Source organism: Capra hircus, chromosome 3 (genome assembly GCF_001704415.2).
Source record: "Capra hircus breed San Clemente chromosome 3, ASM170441v1, whole genome shotgun sequence".
Lineage (NCBI taxonomy): Eukaryota > Metazoa > Chordata > Mammalia > Artiodactyla > Bovidae > Capra > Capra hircus.
This window is the reverse complement of record NC_030810.1, coordinates 4,648,192-4,666,932: the sequence shown is the minus strand read 5'-3', so window position 1 is coordinate 4,666,932 and position 18,741 is coordinate 4,648,192.

Sequence of the window (18,741 nt, the reverse complement as noted above, 5' to 3'; positions counted from 1 at the left end):
CTGTGTTCGGACAGTTGAGGGACCTGGTTGGAAAGTAGGCTGTGCGGGTCATCAGTCTGGAGGTGGTGGGGGGTGGGTGGCTGAGAGGCCTGGAAGCTGGCCCCTTGGCATGAGCCGAGGAGACAATCAGAAGCAGAATCCTTGGGGCAGCAGTATGGGAGAGCAAATCAGATATAAAATGTGGACTCACACCAGCTATATCAAGTGTTTTGGACAGATACGGTTCCTGTGTCTGTAACATTCTGGAACATTCATTTAATGGTGTTAAGAGGCTGCCCCTGACCGCTGAAATCCAATCTGTGGGCTCTGCTTTGTCATGCTTGCGCATCTTTGCAGAAGCAGCCACACAACGAACCCGAAGTTCCATCTGACACCACTCAGCTCGACCATCTCTAACCTGATGCCCAGGCTAAGATCTACACCAATACATTCGGAGACCGGCTACTGGTTTTGGAAGAAAGCGAAGTCCTCAGCTGGTATTGATTAAAGTCAGAGGGAAAAATGGGAGCTCTTAGTGGGAAACCTACTTTTTGGGTATAGTGGGGTGAGCTGCATCAGGAGCCCGGCTTCTACCAGCAGCCTGGCCTGAGGAGCAGGATGATTCTGTCTTCTCTCCTAATTTCTCTGTCTTGTGGCACTAGTGGTACAGACCCAGCTTCCCAAGGCAGGAGACATAAGAGACACGGGTTCAATCCCTGGGTTGGGAAGATCCCCTGCAGGGGGAGAAGGCAACCCATTCCAGGATTCTTGCCTGGAGAATCCCATGGACAGAGGAGCCTAGTGGGCTACAGTCCACGAGGTCACAAAGAGGCAGACAGGACTGAAGTGACTCAGCACACACGTGTCTTCAGGTCCAGTACTGGGATTGGACGGTCAGCTGCTAAAAGCTCTTTGCACGTGAGAAATGCTTCTCCTTTGTTTCCCTGTCATCTCTTTCTGCCTCCAAGTTACAGGTGAAGGATTCTAAATTTGGCAGGTTAATTAACTTTCCGTGTTTCCTCCTCGCCCACTTCCCTCTGCCTCTCAGCAGCAAGAGCACCCTGATGGATCCATGCCGCTAGCGTCACATTTTCCGCTGTCAGCCCTTCGGTCTTGGATCAGTGGTCTGGAGGTCTCGGACGTCTCTTCCTAGATCTCTGTAATTTTTCCGGAGGCTGCTTGGCATGCCTTCTCTCCAAGCATCAGGCTCAACTCACTGGAGGCAGCGAAGCGAAGCCCCAGGGCTGGTGACAGCTGACATATTCCCCACAAGCTGTGGAATGATTTGCATTAAATGAGGATTTATGATCAATCCTCATAAATTAAGGCTGCCTCGTGAGCCTCAGGTTGAGAGACTTGCCGGTGAGTCTTGGTTAATTAGCATGGGGAGCATCCTTGCCTATTCGGGGAGAATCACCAGTGAGTGTGTTTGCTAAAGCAGCATCTTTCTATTTCGTGGTACAGTCACTGGGGACCATGTCACAGATCCTGGCTGGGACGGTGGCTGCCTGCTGGAGGCCCTGCCCTGGACAGTGGCCTACAGTTTACGGACCGAAGGAATCTACGTAAGTGCCCTAGTTCTGGGAGGGTCAAAACCAGTGCCATTTCTGGGGACTGAACTTTGCTCTGGTATCATCAGATGTCTGGGAGTTCTCTTTCTCCTTCTTTAGAACAAGCACTCAGACTCACTGTCGCACGTACCAGCCCTGAGCTCTGCTTCTTTCCAGTTTTGTGTCCTTATCAGTAACTCTTCCTCCTATGTCCTCTGTAAAATGAGGGTGACCTGGCGACCCCCTTGTAGTGGGTTTAATACTGACACCTTCCTCCCTGGTTCCACCCTGGTTCCTGTGAACTTTGTGAACTTATTTGGAAATAGGGTCTTTGCAGATGCGACTAGTTAAGGATCTCTGCTGCTTCTGCTGCTGCTAAGTTGCTTCAGTCGTGTCCGACTCTCTGAGACCCCATGGACGGCAGCCCACCAGGCTCCCCCGTCCCTGGGATTCTCCAGGCAAGAACACTGGAGTGGGTTGCCATTTCCTTCTCCAATGCATGAAAGCGAAAAGTGAAAGTGAAGTCGCTCAGTCTTGTCCGACTCGTTGCGACCCCATGGACTGCAGCCCACCAGGCTCCTCCCCCCATGGAGTTCTTCAGGCAAGAGTACTGGAGTGGGGTGCCATTGCCTTCTCCTAGAAGAGATTATCCTGGATTTAAGTGGACCTTGTTGAGTGAAAAAAAAAAAAAAAAAAAAAGCACAACCTGAGAGTTGACAATTATGTTTTATTTGGCAGACTTGCTGAGGACTTAAGTCTGGGAGGCAGCCTCCCAGAAAAGCTCTGAGGGACTCCTCCAAAGAGGTGACAGACGAGCCAGGGCGTATAGGAATTTTTGCAACAAAAATCGGTAGTTGGAGCATCAAGATGTTAATCAAAGAAAAACTAGACTTCTCAAGTAAATGAATTTAGTGCTTTTCTAGGTATGGGAAAATGCAAGAGTCTGGGCATATAGTAGATACTAACTACTATATATAAGGCAACTCTACTCCAGGACTCTTGCCTGGAGAATCCCATGGTCAGAGAAGCCTGGCAGGCGACAGCCCACGGGGTCGCCAGAGTCAGACACGGCTTAGAGACTATACAACCACCACTATGTATAAAACAGATAACCAACAAGGTCCTGCTGTGAAGCATAAGGAACTGCGCTATTTACGTAATAAAGTATAATGGAAAAAAATCTGAAAAAGGTTAGATATATACATGTGTATGTATAGCTGAGTCACTTTGCTGTACAGTAGAAATTAACACAATATTGTAAATCAACCACAATTCAATAACAAAAAAAAATAAAACCATCCCTCTGATGCACATGCTAACCATCTAGGGCCGGCCTCCTGCTTCCCTCCACCCTGAATCCCCTCAGGGTGCACAGTGGGGCGGCTGCAGTGGCTGATGCTTGATGGCGGCAGCATCCTCTATTTACTGACACGGGGGTGACATTTCCATCCACAGTCCTAAATGCAGTGACTGCTGTCCTTCGGAGAAGAGGAGAGGACCAGGGGGCATACAGAGAGATGATGGCCATGTGGGGACTGAGGCAGAGACTGAGGGATGCAGCCCCAGGCGGGGAACTCCTGGAGCCCCCACATGTGGGGGGACTCACAGAGGACCCTCCCTCAGCGTCTTTAGAGACAGCGTGGCCCTGCCTTGATTTTGGACTTTGGAGAAAGGTGGAGGGCAGGAGGAGAAGGGGACGTCAGAGGATGAGATGGTTAGATGGCATCACCCCTGAAGGACATGAGTTTGAATAAACTCTGGGAGGTAGTGGAGGACAGGGAAGCCTGGTGTGCTGCAGTCCACGGGATGGCAAAGAGTCGGACACCACTGAGCCACTGAACAACGCGGGGGCCCCTCCCCGCGGCGGGAAGATGTGAAGACAAAGTGAGATGGTAGGTCCGACTGGCGACCAAGTGAGACTGACTACACTCATTCTCTTCTCTTCCTTCTACTCCCAGCACATCCCCCTGCTGGGGCTTGATGGGGGAAGCTCCACACCCAGGCTGGGGGCCCCTCTCTGGCCCTTGTGGTGGGGCCTCACTCACTCATGCGACTTCCCTGGTGGCTCAGATGGTAAAAGCGTCTGCCTGCAATGCGGGAGGCCCAGGTTTGATCCCTGGGTTGGGAAGATCCCCTGGAGAAGGAAATAGCAACCCACTTGAGTATTCTTGCCTGGAAAATCCCATGGTCAGAGGAGCCTGGTAGGTTACAATCCATGGGGTTTCAAAGAGTCGGACATGATTGAGCAACTTCACTTTCTTTTTTCACTCACTCGCTCAGACTCTCAGCAGTAAGTCTTGCAGGCAGCAGATCCTCTGAGTCAGGAAGAAGAAAACTATTTGCTACTCTTGACTATTTTCAGTTCAGTTCAGTCACTCAGTCGTGTCCGACTCTTTGCAACACCATGAACCGCAGCACGCCAGGCCTCTCTGTCCATCACCAACCCGGAGTCCATCCAAATTCATGTCCGTCAAGTCGGTGATGCCATCCAACCATCTCATCCTCTGTCATCCCCTTTTCCTCCTGCCCTCAATCTTCCCCAGCATCAGGGTCTTTTCCAATGAGTCAGTTCTCTGCATCAGGTGGCCAACGTATTGCAGTTTCAGCTTCAACATCAGTCCTTCCAATGAACATACAGGACTGATCTCCTTTAGGATGGACTGGTTGGATCTCCTTGCAGTCCAAGGGACTCTCAAGAGTCTTCTCCAACACCACAGATCAAAAGCATCAATTCTCCTGTGCTCAACTTTCTTTATAGTCCAACTCTCACATCCATACATGACTACTGGAAAAAGCATAGGCTTGACTACATGGACCTTTGTTGGCAAAGTAATGTCTCTGCTTTTTAATATGTTGTCTAAGTTGGTCATAACTTTCCTTCCAAGGAGTAAGCATCTTTTAATTTTATGACTGCAATCACCATCTGCAGTGATTTTGGAGCCCAGAAAAATAAAGTCTGACACTGTTTCCACTGTTTCCCCATCTATTTCCCATGAAGTGATGGGACCAGATGCCATGATCTTCATTTTCTGAATGTTGAGCTTTAAGCCAACTTTTTCGCTCTCCTCTTTCACTTTCATCAAGAGGCTCTTTAGCTCCTCTTCACTTTCTGCCATAAGGGTGGTGTTATCTGCATGTCTGAGGTTACTGATATTTCTCCCGGCAACCTTGATTCCGGCTTGTGCTTCCTTGCCTGTTTTACCATTCTATAATAAAACATCTTGGAGGAGGGTGACAGGCCGTGTCAACTTTCTGTGGACTTAACAGAGTGTACAGACATTCAAAGGGTGAGGAATTCAGCCCTAAGACTAGCGGGTGGTTTACCACAAGACACTGAGCTTGCACCTTGACATCAGCCTCTGTCCAAGGAAGGCCAGAGGTCACACTTGCAGTTGGAACAACCTTTTGGAGCATTTTAAACCTGTGGACGCGCGTCCCACCACACCAAGTGAATCAGCTTCTTCTGGAAAGGTCCTTTCCAGGCTTGCTAGGGTGTATGAGTGCTTCTGGGGGTGCCTAGGTGAAGGTCACCTTGAGATCAGGTCACAGGGCCTCTCTAGAGCTGCCATGGTCAAGGACAATGGAGGTCAATGCCCTCATGCAGAAAGTGCATCTGAATGTCCACGTTTCTGCCCTCAAGAAATCCTGGCTCAGTGTGGACTCGGGTGGGAAGCGCAGGGCCCCCCACATGGCCGAGCAGACCCTGACTGACGTAAAGACAGAGAGAGAGCTGCAGTGTCTCTTGTGAAGAAAGTGAAGCTGCTCAGCCGTGTCCAACTCTTTGAGAACCCATGGACTGTAGCCCACCAGTCTCCTCTGTCCACGGAATTTTCCAGGCCAGGGTGCAGGAGTGGGTTGCCATTTCCTTCTCCAGGGGATCTTCCTGATCCAGGGATGGAGCCCAGGTCTCCCGCATTGCAGGCAGACGCTTTACCCTCTGAGCCACCAGGGAAGCCCGGGCACAAGCAGTGTGTCTTGGTCGCTTCCTGATCTACTGCTCATCTCCGAGCCCCCAGGGCAGCTAGCAGAGCTCATTTGAAAGGCTCTTTGATAGACTTGAGCCTGGTGGAAACCTCCCAATGGGTACATGTATATGTATGCCTGAGCCCCATTTGCTGTTTATCACAGCAAACTGAAACTCTGCTGAAACTACCACAGATTGTTAATCGGCTATACCCCAATACCAAATGTTTTCGATGTTTTTAATTAAAAAAAAAAAAGAATGTAAATGGGACTCTGAGTAGTTTCAGATCAAAGTCTAACCAATTTCTTTTCAGATAGTCATGTCTTTTATTTTTCAAATACCCTTTTGTTTTTGACTGCGCTGGGGCTTCCTTGCTGCCCGGGCCTTTCTCTAGCTGCAGGGGCTGCTCTGCAGCTGGGGTGCCCAGGCTTCTATTGCTACAGAGCACGGGCTCCAGGGCTCACGGGCTCCAGTGGTCACAGCCCGGGGACTCAGCAGCTGTCGCTCCTGGGTTCTAGAGCACCAGCTTGATACCTGAGTGCTTGGGCTCAGTTATCCCACGGCATGTAGGATCTTCCTGGACCAGGAATGGAACCCGTGTCCCCCTGCTTCGGCAGGCAGGTTCTTCACCACTGAGCCATCGGGCAAGCCCTGTCATGAGGCTTTAAACTTGGAATGATGTCCGCTGAGACGGCCTGGGATGATCAGAGCCTAGAAGAAGAAGAATCCAGGTCAGAATAGCAGAGTACCCCCCGCTGGTGATCCGGTGAGGGGTCACCAGGAGGTCCACACGTAAGCTGTCATGCGTGCACGTGTGTGTAAGCATGTGAGCATGTGTGACCACTGTGCCATCAATCTCGTATAACCACACACAGTTACCCTTCTCCAGTGATGGCTCATTCTTTCTCAACAAATCCTTTTGTAAACCTGAGAAAATCCTGCTTTCCAAAGTGCCTCCAGAACGCATTTTCCATGAGTGTGTTTGGAGAAGCTTTTCAGGCCGGGCGGAACGTGGTCATAAGATGGTTCTTTATGACATGAACCACTTGGCGCACCAGCCCTCTGCTCCGGGGCCTCCTCCACGGTCTGCATCAGAAGCACAGACTTGGCCCAGGAAAGTAGCTGCTCTGACATGTGAGCGAATAGCGGAGGGGAGTGCGTCAGGAGGGCAGGTCCCCCTGGCCCAGGGCCCAGTGTTTGACAGGCCGCCTGGTCCATCTGGGCCGTATCCTTTTCTCCGAGGAAACACGGAGACTAGCTCTTTCTCCAGGAGCCATCCTGATGCTGGGCATGGCCCCTGTCGCCGCTGAGGTCCTGCCCATCTGTCCTCATGCCCACCTGCAGGGCCTCCTGGAGCCCGCATCCTTGGTGCCCACCCTCCTCATGGTCCCTCTCCTGGAGTGCTCTGCTTCTCCTCCTCCCCTGTCTGGCCCGTGTCCATTCCTTCTGTTTTTCTGTCTCCTTCATGAGGCCTCTTTGCCTCCTTGCCCCTGAGGGTTCCATCCTTACCCTCGTCCCTTCTTCCCTCCTCCTCCCCCGACAGCCTCTGTGCCCACAGTCAGGCCGAGCCCCGCTCTTTCTGTCCAGGCTGCTCTGACACCTGAGCTCGGGACCCATGTCGTCCCCAGGATGCCTCTACTGGCGAGACCCGCAGTCACACCAAACCAGCTCTTCCAACGTGAGACGAGACCCCTGTCTTGAAGCCAGGAGCCCTGGCAGTGGTGTGAACAGAATTTTCTGTGGCTGCACCTCTTCCCTCCTCCCCAAACCAGCATCCACCCCTCCAGAGGGTTGTTCTGACTCACAGTGCAAGCTCCCTTTCACCTTCTCAAAGCCTGTCTCCAGGTTCCCTTCTCAGCGTGGCTTCCTTTCTGGCCTCTCCCACTATCAGGCACCTATGCTTTTACTGGCACCAAATATGCACAGTCACCCCCCAGCCCCATTCTCCAGGGCACCCTCTATTCTCCCGGTGGGCTTCTAATCACCCTTCAAAGCCCCAGGCAGATGGTGCTGCTTCGGAAAGCTTCCCTGGGGCCCTAGCAGAGCCCACTGCCTCCTCTGCTCCCAGCCGGGGCTTCTATCGCAGCACGTGCCCGTGTGCCAGCACGGCGCCCTCCTGAAGGCTGTGTGTGCCTCCTGCAAGGACGCTGTTCACTCCTCTGCTTGTCTGTGGCCTCTCCCTGCTGTCTCACTCCAGCAGCAGGCACGTCCGGCCAGCCCAGCTTGGTAGCCGCCTGGAGAATGTGGCTGAAACCAAAGCAAGGGCTGCAAGGCAGGCCTCAGGCCAGGAACAGGGAGGACCCTTCCGGGAGCCAAAAGCTGCTTTCCACTGCGAAGTGGGGACCACTGCCCTGGTGACTCTTGCCTCTTGCCGCACCGTTATGCTTTCATTCTTTCTGCAGTTTTATTGTTTCCTCCCTCTGCATCTGAGTTGCAGGAAAAAGGGGAAAAAGCCATGGTCAGCCTGGGGCCCGGCTGGTTGGAACCTGAGACAGAGGACAATGGTTGCATTTTTGTCTTTTTCTCTTGTTCAGTTAAAAAAAAATAGAGATAAATTCACATACTATAACATTTGCCCTCTCAAAGTGTACCATTCAATCTGTTTTTTAAAAATATTCTCGGAGTTGAATGAATATCACCAGTCTGATTCCAGAACATTCTCATCACCCCAAAAGAAAGCCATTAGCAATCACTCCTCAGTTACCGTTCTTCCAGCTTCCAACTACACCATCTTTAACATATTTTTGACTTGAGATAGCATACCATTGAAAGCAAATTTTACTTCTAGCGAATTTAAGTCACATGTGGAAGGCCAGGTTCACAGACCTACTTCTAAAATGGTTAAGCTCCTGTGCCTAGGGCTGTGTGCCGCATGAGTTAGTGTTGGCAGTTACATTAGTTTGTAACTGTTCCTGGCACAGAGTAAGTGCTAGAAACATTCTTGCTAACCAGCTCCCTAAATGGCAGTGTTATCAGGAGAGGCTGAGTTTCTAGGCTGATTCCAGACTCTCACAATCTGAGTTTTCTCTAAAAGGATCTAATGGAAAATCCCATTTGTTTAACTGAGGCCAAGCACCAGATTTGAAACACAAGAATGCCCTCAAGAAGGAGATGATTCCTTATTAAATATTGAAAAATATTCCTAACTTCCCTCCAGAGAGAAGTCATGGAAAAAGACAAATTTCCAGAAAAAATACAATCAAATAAAAGTGGAGTCACAAGGTTTTGCTGTAACGATTTCAAGTCTGTGAATTCATTCCATTTGTTATTAACTATATTCCCATCGGATGCCTCAGTATCGGTGATGTTTATTTCCCTATTGATATCAATATTCATGAGGAACTCTGAATTTGTGGGGCAGTCCTGCAGTGGCAGAGATGACCCACTCTCTCCTTTTCAGGACAGAGAAGTTATAACAATGTGGGCATTTCATAAAAAGTACTTAGAACTAATTTAAAAAGTAATAAACTGTGATTTGGCTTTGACATGAATTTCTTGATTGCTAACATGATGTGCTTTGTAAGAAGAGCTCACTTTGCAGACACTAAAAACATTAAACGCAAGAGACAGATTGGCAGGTGCTGTTGGAAAAGCAAAGCTGTGTCCACGGGGCAGGTGAGCTAGCAGGGCTGTGGTGATGGAAAAGGGGGTGCTTATAATAGCCAGGTCTGAACCCAGGTGGGAATCTGGGTCAGTAGGTGGAGAGGCTGGGTCTTCCTAGAAGAGAGCTGGCAGGCTGGAGAAAGGTCCAGATGCAGGACAGAGAACCAAACAATTCTAGCACCAAGGAACTCAGAATGCAGGCCCACCCGAGGGATCAGTTTCCAGTGGTGGGTGAAGGCAGTGACTTGGCCAGACTGGGTGGTCACGGCGTCCTTCCTGGGGGCCAGGTGGGCTCAAAATCTCCAGCCTTTTCTGCCTCCTGGAGCCCTGTGACGTAGGAGCTGGCAGGGTGAGGCTGAGGGGGTGCGACTGATTGCAGGGGAGAGTCTGGGAAGGGCACCGGCCTGGTCTTTGCAGTGACAAGATTGTGAGTTTCACATTGTGTGGCTACTCTTCTCTGGGCCTGTTACACTTCCGTCTCTAAGGAAGGTACACAGGACTGATGTGGTGTGTCAACAGTGGCCAGACTGGCAAGAAGTGATCTGTTGCTGGTTTCAGCACGTGGCCTCTGGAATAAGGCAGGTGTGGGCTGGAATCCCAGCTTCACCACTTGTCAATGTCATGGACTTGGGATTGCTATCAACTCCTCTGGGACAGGGCCAATAATCAACATTTGCTGTTGGAGAAGACTCTTGAGAGTCCCTTGGACTTCAAGGAGATCCAACCAGTCCATTCTGAAGGAGATCAGCCCTGGGATTTCTTTGGAGGGAATGATGCTAAAGCTGAAATTCCAGTACTTTGGTCACCTCATGTGAAGAGTTGACTCATTGGAAAAGACTCTGATGCTGGGAGGGATTGGGGGCAGGAGGAGAAGGGGACGACAGAGGATGAGATGGCTGGATGGCATCACTGACTCGATGGACGTGAGTCTGAGTGAACTCCAGGAGCTGGTGATGGACAGGGAGGCCTGGTGTGCTGCCATTCGTGGGGTCGCAAAGAGTCGGACACGACTGAGCGACTGAACTGAACTGAGAGGGATGCTTATAGGGCTTCCCTGGTGGCTCAGATAGTCAAGAATCTGTCTGCAGTGTGGGAGATCTGGGTTCGATCCCTGAGTTGGGAAGATCCCCTGGAGGAGGGCATGACAACCAACTCCAGTAGTCTTGCCTGGAGAATCCCATGGACAGAGGAGCCTGGTGGGTTACAGTCCCTGGGGTTGCAAAGATTCAGCCATGACTGAGCAGCTAACACTGTCACAGAGATGCATGAACTAATGCAAAGCACATCTACGGTTATAAGGGATGAAGCCTGGGAAAGTCAGCCTCACTGATTGCCTTGGCTGGTACAGCCCATTCAGCAGCCACAGCCATCTGCTCATCCATTAGTTTTCCGGCCCCTACATCACTGTTTCTTAACCTAAAAAAAAAAAAAAAAAAAAAAAAAAGGTTTTGAGTCACAGCTCCTTTTCAAAACCTGCTGAAAATTTTGCATGCTTTCCTCCTAAAATCCACTCATTTTGCAAGGAATTTCAGAGCGTTCACAGACACCCCAATCGAGAACCCCTGCTTCTGTGGCTGTTATTCTGTCACTGTGCCGTTTGTGTAAGTAATCCTACACGGATGCTTCAGAATTCTGATCTGCAAAGCTGACTTCATTCACTGGATCCGCACTGCATCCTATCCGTTGGTTAATCTGCTGTGCAGGACTGTGTCCTCTACCCAGTCTGGCAGCACTCTGGGACCCCTTCTGATCTTGCAAGGAACCCCACTGCTTGGACATTATGGGGACCCTTTCATCTTTTCGTCCTGTTGAAGCCTTTCCTTCCACACAGAGGGCATGCTGAATTGTTCAGTCACTCAGATGTGTCCAACTCTTTGCGACCCCATGGACTGCAGCACACCAGGCTTCCCTGTCCTCCACCATCTCCTGGAGCTTGCTCAAACTCATGTCCATTGAGTCAGTGATGCCATCCAACCATCTCATCCTCTGTTGTCCCCTTCTTCTCCTGCCTTTAATCTTTCCCAGCATCAGGGTCTTTTCCAATGTCAGTTTTTTGCATCAAGTGACCAAAGTATTGGAGCTTCAGCTTCAGCGTCAGTCCTTTCAATGAATAGTCTGGGTTGATTTCCTTTAGGATTGACTGGTTTGATCTCCTTGCAGTCCAAGATTCTCAAGAGTCTTCTCCAGCACCACAGTTCAAAAGCATCAGTTCTTTGACACTCAGTTTTCTTTATAGTCCAACTCTTACATCCATACATGACCACTGGAAAAACCATAGCTTTGACTAGATGGACCTTTGTCAGCAAAGTAATATCTCTTCTTTGTAATACACTCTCTAGGTTGGTCATATCTTTTCTTCCAAGAAGCAAGAGTCTTTTAATTTCATGGCTGCAGTCACCGTCCACAGTGATTTTGGCGCCCAAGAAAATGAAGTCTTTTACGGCTTCCATTGTTTCCCCATCTATGTGCCATGAAGTGATGGGACTGGATTTCATGATCTTAGTTTTTGAATGTTGAGTTTCAAGCCAGCTTCTTCACTCTCTTTCACCTTCATCAAGAGGCTCTTTAGTTCCTCTTTGCTGTCTGCCATAAGGGTGGTGTCAACTGCATATCTGCGGTTATTGATATTTCTCCCTGCAATCTTGATTCCAGCTCGTGCTTCTTGCTGTATCAGATTCTATCAAAGTACCCTTTGGACCTGACCTACCCCTGTTTATCAGCATTCTCTTCTCTCTGTTCTAACCTCTGCTATTCACAACTCCATCAACTCCCATTTTCTTCTCAACTGATGTGTGTAGACAGCGAAATAGGATGGATTGACAATCAATGGAATAATATGCAGCAAAATTAATAAGGAAATCACTAAGAATTAATATAATATGAATTCCAGGATATACTGTTAAGAGAAGATGTTAAGATGAAAAAGACTGTTACAGAGAACAAGTAAAAGTATATGATTATATTTGCATATTTATGAAAAAAGAGCTGCAGAAAAAATAAAGTAGAATTTAGTAAAAGTTCTGAGCTACAGGGATTGGATAAAAATGGGGTAGAGTGTAGGGATGGAAGAAAGGGTCGTGCACGTGTGCATACGCTCAGTTGTATCTGACCTTTGCGACCCCATGGACTGTAACCTACCAAGCTTATTTGTCCACGAAATTTTCCAGGCAACAGCATTGGAGTGGGCTGTCATTTCCTACTCCAAGGAAGAAACGGTTGTTTGCATATAATTTTTCTTAGAATTGTGATCTTCATGCCATATATATTTATTACTCAAAAACAAAGTTTAATACAGAAGCTGCAAACTCTAGTATTGAATAAAAACATTAAGAAATGAATTTAGCAGTGGGTCAAATTGGTAACCTCAATTGTACAGGAGAAAAGAATTAATTCAAGTAACTTTGAATGTTGCTAAGGAGATTTGCTATTGATAGTGGCTTGGCTGCCAAAACTCTGCAATTAGAAAACTTGGTTTATTTATTTGGCTGTGTTGAGTCTTAGTTGCGGCATGCAGGGTCAGTAGTTGTAGCTCACAGGCTTGGTTGCCCCACAGCATGTGGTATCTTAGTTCCCTGATCAGGGATCAAACCCACGTTCCCTGCACTGGGAGGCAGATTCTTAACCCGGGACCACCAGGGAAGCCCCAGCAGTTTTTAACTTACCTTGTGAAAATTGTAGGAGAGATCAAGTAAGTAAATGCATTCCTCTTGCTGGGCTCCAGGGCACTCACGGTGGGAGAAGAGAGACACAAATATGGAATGGGGGCGGTGAGGAAGAACCATGCTACTGGGTTTGAATTAGAGGTGTCAGACAGGAACTCACGTGTATTGATCACCTGTCACCAGTGTGACCATAATGTGTTAGTCACTCAGTCATGTCCGATTCTTTGCGACCCCTTAGACTGTAGCCCACCAGGCTCCTCTATCTGTGGAATTCTCCAGGCAAGAATACTATATTATAAAGCCATTCCCTTCTCCAGGGGATCTTCCTGACCCAGGGATCAGGTCTCCTGCATTGCAGGAAGATTCTTTACCAATAGTGGCAAGATACAATGACATCCCAGGACCAGTGAACACACCTAGCGTCCACGCCTTGGTCTCTAAGCACCATTCCCCAGTAAAGGGAACCAGGGATCTTTGGAGACAGGACTTATGCAGGTAGGAGAGGCACAGTCTGCACCTGGAGAATCTGATTTCAGAAACCCAGGGAGTGTCCCCGGGCTGAGGGGAAAATGGCACAGGTGCTGGCTTGAAGGCCTTCCAGAGGATATATCGTCCATCAGAAAAGATAACATGCCCAGCAACCAGTTCGCCTAGTAGCATTCCTCCGCAAAATGTTATAACGAGGAGACAATCAGGCAGATCCAGAAAGCCACGTGTTCTATAAAACAACTTGTCTAGACTGTTCTCTGTCATGAAAAAGAGACAAGCAAAAGATGGGCAAACATTCTAAAATTAAAGAAAGTAAAAAATATAGGAAGAATAAAATGTAGTGAAAGAAGTTTACTTGGACCCTGGGGCAAAAGCTGAACCTCTGTGAAAGGCATCTGACTGGGGAGGTGTGCAGCGGACAGCCAAGTGGAGCAGCTGGTTAAACCCAGTTTCTCTTCTGCGGTACCGCAAAGGCGTGCAGGTGCCGGGGGACTCTGTTCTCAGGGCTGAGCACCCCTGCACTGGGGTCACGTGGCTCCCCCCTCCCACTCTCTGGGGGGCCTGGAGACCAGTGAGGAACGGCGTCACTCACTGCGTTTGCTTCCCGCTTACTGAAGGGAGAGCAGGTCACTTCCCTGGTCGGGCTCCCGTGGCTGCAATCCAGCTATTCTATTCAATATTCCCTGTAATGAGTGGCCCTCAGATCCCTGGAATTCACGCAAGAAGATTTTACTGCTGTCTGAGCCCTCCTGGCCTGGCCACAAACTATTTTTTGAATTCGTGGGTTTCTGACTCGTAAACCGCCTTCACATATGAGCGAGTTGTGTTTTTCTTTTCTCCAAAGCAAACATCCTTTGTTTCTTTGCTTCCTCTGCAGGGGTTGGATCAGGCGTGTCCAGATGAGGCTGAGATTCTGAATTCCCTTCTTAGGGTGGTGTGCGTGCTTGTGCTGAGTCATGTCCGACTCTGTGCAACCCCGTGGACTTGTAGCCTGCCAGGCTCCTCCGTCCATGAGTGGGTGGCCATGCCTTCCATCCAGGTGATCCTCCTGACCCAGGGATCCAACCCATGACCCCTGCTTTGGCAGGCGAGCTCTTTACCAATGAGCCACCTGGGAAGCCCACCTTAGGGCTGCTTCTCCCCTGAGAGGCGGTGGGCAGCCTTCTGTGGGAGGAAAAATGTCTGGACATCAGGAGCAGGAGTCTTAGTGAGTTTGGCTGGTAACCTGGGCAGAACACTGAACTCTCCTGGGGGCAGGAAGGGGGTGTTGGTTGTTCTGGATCGTCACCTTGGTCCAGTGGACCCAGTGCCTCGGGCGGCAAATCTCTGGGTCACTAGTGGAACATTAAAACAGTGAAAATCCAAACCACATAAACCCTCAGTTCAGTTCAGTCGCTCAGTCATGTCCGACTCTTTGCAACCCCATGAACCGCAGCACACCAGGCCTCCCTGTCCATCACCAACCGCCGGAGTCCTCCCAAACCCATGTCCATTGAGTCAGTGATGCCATCCAACCATCTCATCCTCTGTCGTCCCCTTCTCCTCCTGCCTTCAATCTTTCCCAGCATCAGGGTCTTTTCCAATGGGTCAGCTCTTTGCATCAGGTGGCCAAAGTATTGGAGTTTCAGCTTCAGCATCAGTGCTTCCAATGAACACCCAGGACTGATCTCCTTTAGGATGGACTGGTTGGCTCTCCTTGCAGTGCAAACCCTGCTATGTATAAAAAAGATAACTAGTGAGAGCCTGCTGTACAGCACAGGGACCTCTAGTCAGTGCCCTGGGGTGACAGGAGGGGATATATGTACCCGGACAGCTGACTCACGCTGCTGTACAGCAGAAACGAACACGACCCTGAGAAGCAATGAAACCCCAACAAACAGAACCAAACCCTGTGTGAGCACATGGCTGCTCTCCCTCCTGGGGGCTCTCGTCCAGCAGGTCTGAACCCACACGTCCTGTTTAGAAAGTCTGTGGTGTCTGTTGGAGAGTCACTGGGGCAGAATGGCGTCCAGCAGAGCTCGTTCCAGAGGCGGGGTGGTTCAGTGGCTTCCAAAACATCCCAGAGGAGCAGAAAAACAGGGCTGCAGAGGCGGACCCAGCGCCGGGGCCACGCACATTCTTCCCGAGTGAGGCTGAGTCACAGCAGAGCTTCTGTTCTCCTCTGCTCACATCTGGTCCTCCAGATGCAGGCTCCCCCTCCACCCCTAGGGAGGAATGTTTTCATGCTCGCTGGCCGGCCCCGTGCCTTCTGAAGGGTCAATTCAACCTGAGTGGAGAGTGGAGGGAAAATAGCCGGTGGGATGACAAATGGGTTTGATTTCAAACAAGCCGGTTTTCAGATGAGGAAGGGCTGGGTCGTGACAGCTCCGGCCACTCGGATTTCACAGTCAGCCTCTCGGTTGAGCTGAATCATGCCCTTTCCAAGAAAAAGCCCAAGCCCGACCTATCACCGTGCTTTCTGTGTGTTAAACACAAAGCTGATTCTGTTCAAAAATTTGAGAGCAAACAGGCTTGGAAACGTCACAGGCCAGATTTCCTAGGGATTCCTCAGATTTTTGACCTCATTTCTTCTATAGCTTTATCAGTTTAAAACTCTATAGCCCTAACAGTTGGAAAGTGGAAGTGAAAGTCACTCAGTTGTGTCTGACTCTTTATGATCCCATGGAATTCTTCAGGCCAGAATACTGGAGTGGATAGCCTTTCCCTTCTCCAGGGGATCTTCCCAACCCAGGGATTGAACCCAGGTCTCCCGCATTGCAGGCAAATTCTTTACCAGCTGAGCCTCAAGGGAAGCCCTAACAGTTAGGACACGTCAATTAAGTACCTAGCTGTCCCCAGCAGAGCTTCTCAAATAAATGCCTAGCATCTTTTCCTTGGGTTCTTATTTGAGAAGACCAAGTCAAGGTCAAAGGCAAGGGAGTCGGCACTTGCCTGGGTCCCATGTCCTGATGCCTCCAGGACCTTCTGGCCATCTCTGGCTCCCATGGCCTTGGAGATCAACTTTCTGGCCGCTTGCTCTCCTGAGTGACACAACCCAGCCCACCTGGGCCCTCCAGGCATCCTTCTAACTCCCTTGCCCCTAAGACTCAGTCCTCCCAGATCAACCTGCAGCCTCTATTCACCACCCCGAGAAAGCACAGCAAAAGGCTTCATTAAATGCCAACAAAGCAGATGTAGTGAGTTGAACGGGGGCGGGGGGCTTCCAAAAAGGTGTGTCCATACCAGAATCCCTGGGACCCCCGTGAATATTAATTTAATTGAAATGCATAATTTAAAAGTTCCTGGCAGATCTTTGTGGGTGTCACTAAGTAAGGCATTCTGAGTGAGGAATTCATCCTAGACTAGCCCGTGGGCACTAAAGCCAATGGCAAGTTTCCTCATAAGAGACACAGAGGGAGAGGCAGAGACTGGAGGGATGCGGGCATGAGCCAGGGACGCCAGGAGTGCCCGAGGCTGGAGGAGGTGGGGGGGACCCCCTGGACCTTGGTGTCAGGGATCTGCTCTCCAGAGTTGTCAGTTCTGTAGCTTAAAGCCACCCAGTTTGTGGTCATTTGTGATGGCAGGCATAGGAAGCTCAGACAGACAGACGGACAGACACCCCCTAGCAAGGGAGCTATAAATGCAGAGGCGGGACTCTGCAGGCCACGGGGCAGCTAAGGAGCAGCTGGGACTCTGGCCGCAGCACAGAGGCAGGACCGTCTCCTCCTTCGACCCTGCACCTCTCCTCCATCCAGCCCCTCAGTGTCTGCCCTGCGGGCGTCCACCCACCAGCCTCGGTCTCCAGGTCATTGACCCCGGACATCCGGCTCTCAGTTCTGTGCCCCGACAGAAGGGCCGCACACCCGACCTGCACGAAGTCCGCTGCGCACACGCGTGCAGCCCAGTTCTGTCCTCTTGGCTGAAGGCCACGCCCTTCCCCTGGCTCCTCCCACGGCTCCCTGCGGTCGGCTCTGCTGCTCTGGTCTGCCCCTCGCCCCTTAGCATCCAGGCCGCCCTCAGGGTCCAGACTGATCATGTTGTCTCATTGACTGCACGTCTCTCTTACCCAGCTGTAGACTGAGACTTTTTATTTTTTATTTTTCTTGAAATGTATTCTGTGAATCCTCCCTTTACCATTTGGATTAAAAAATATTTTAAAAAGAAATATAGTTGATTTACAATATTATGTTATTTTCAGGCATACAGCAAAGTGACTCAGATATACATATATATACTGTATATATATATACACAGTTTTCTACATATATATAAGGGCTTCCCAGGTGGCGCTAGTGGTAAAGAACTTGCCTGCCAATGTAGGAGCTGGAAGAGTCCCTGGAGAAGGGCATGGCAACCCACTCCAGTATTCTCGCCTAGAGAATCCCTTGGACAGAGGAGCCTGGTGGGCTACAGTCCCCAGGGTCGCCAACAGTCATGACTGCAGCAAGTTAGCACATACGCACATGCCATATAGTAGGTCCTTGCTCATCTATTTTATATAGAGTGGAGTGTATCTGGTAATCCCAAACTCCTAGCTTAACCCTCCCCCATTTGGATTTTAAGGATAATTTGAGCCGTTTTGGATTTTAATGAGGGCCATCCCCGGAGAGTGGCCCGCGACCCGGCCCCGCCGCCAGGGCCGGCGAGCCGTCCACCCGTCTTCCGCCATCCATCCGCGACAGATCCGTCTTCCGTCTGAGTCTGAACCCCGAGGCGCGACATCCCGGGGACGACGCTCTCGAGCGAGGCGGCCCGGACCGTGACCGCAAGCCGCCACCGGCTGCGGCTCGATTTTTTTCTCGCCCTCCTTTCGTGCGCATGTGTCAACTTTGAGACTTTAATGATCTTGCAGAGCAGGCTGGTGCCAGCTTTTCCTTTCTCATGTAAGAGCTTCCAGCACGTGAACACTGCCAATAGTGCATCATTAATGTTCTGAGAGTAAAGAGTCTCAGTGTACCCTGTGTCACTTTTCACTGTGACCATTCAGGCGACCTAGAATACAGACCTGACGTTTAGGTCATGCATGTTGTCAGGCTCGCATCTCAACCAACAGAATCTGACATTTCCTGAAACGGCGTCTTCTTTCAGTTTGACTTTTGATAGGATAGTTCGTAGAAAACAAATCTTGATAAAGAAATAGAGAGAGGTAGATCACTCATGACCTCATGAGGATGTGAAGTCATGAGATGGCTCATGACCTCGTGACCTCAAGAGGATGCAGGTAACCAGCGGCCACCTCTTTCCCCCCTTCACGTCAGCCCCTCCCATGGCCGTTAATGGAGAAGAGCATCCTGGGGTTCTCTCCTTCACTGCTTCTCTGGAACCGTGTATGAAGTCTTGTTTTTGGCAGGATAAATCAGCACTGGCCTTGCGATGCCCCTGCCGTCCCTGGAGCGACGAGCATGCCTTTCATTCCAGCCCGAAGTGTATCTTCTGATTTTCTGCATGCGTTGCGTGCAGGCTTCCATCCCCGCCCTCTGTCTTGGTGGAATGCGCCAGTCATGGGCTCTGGCAA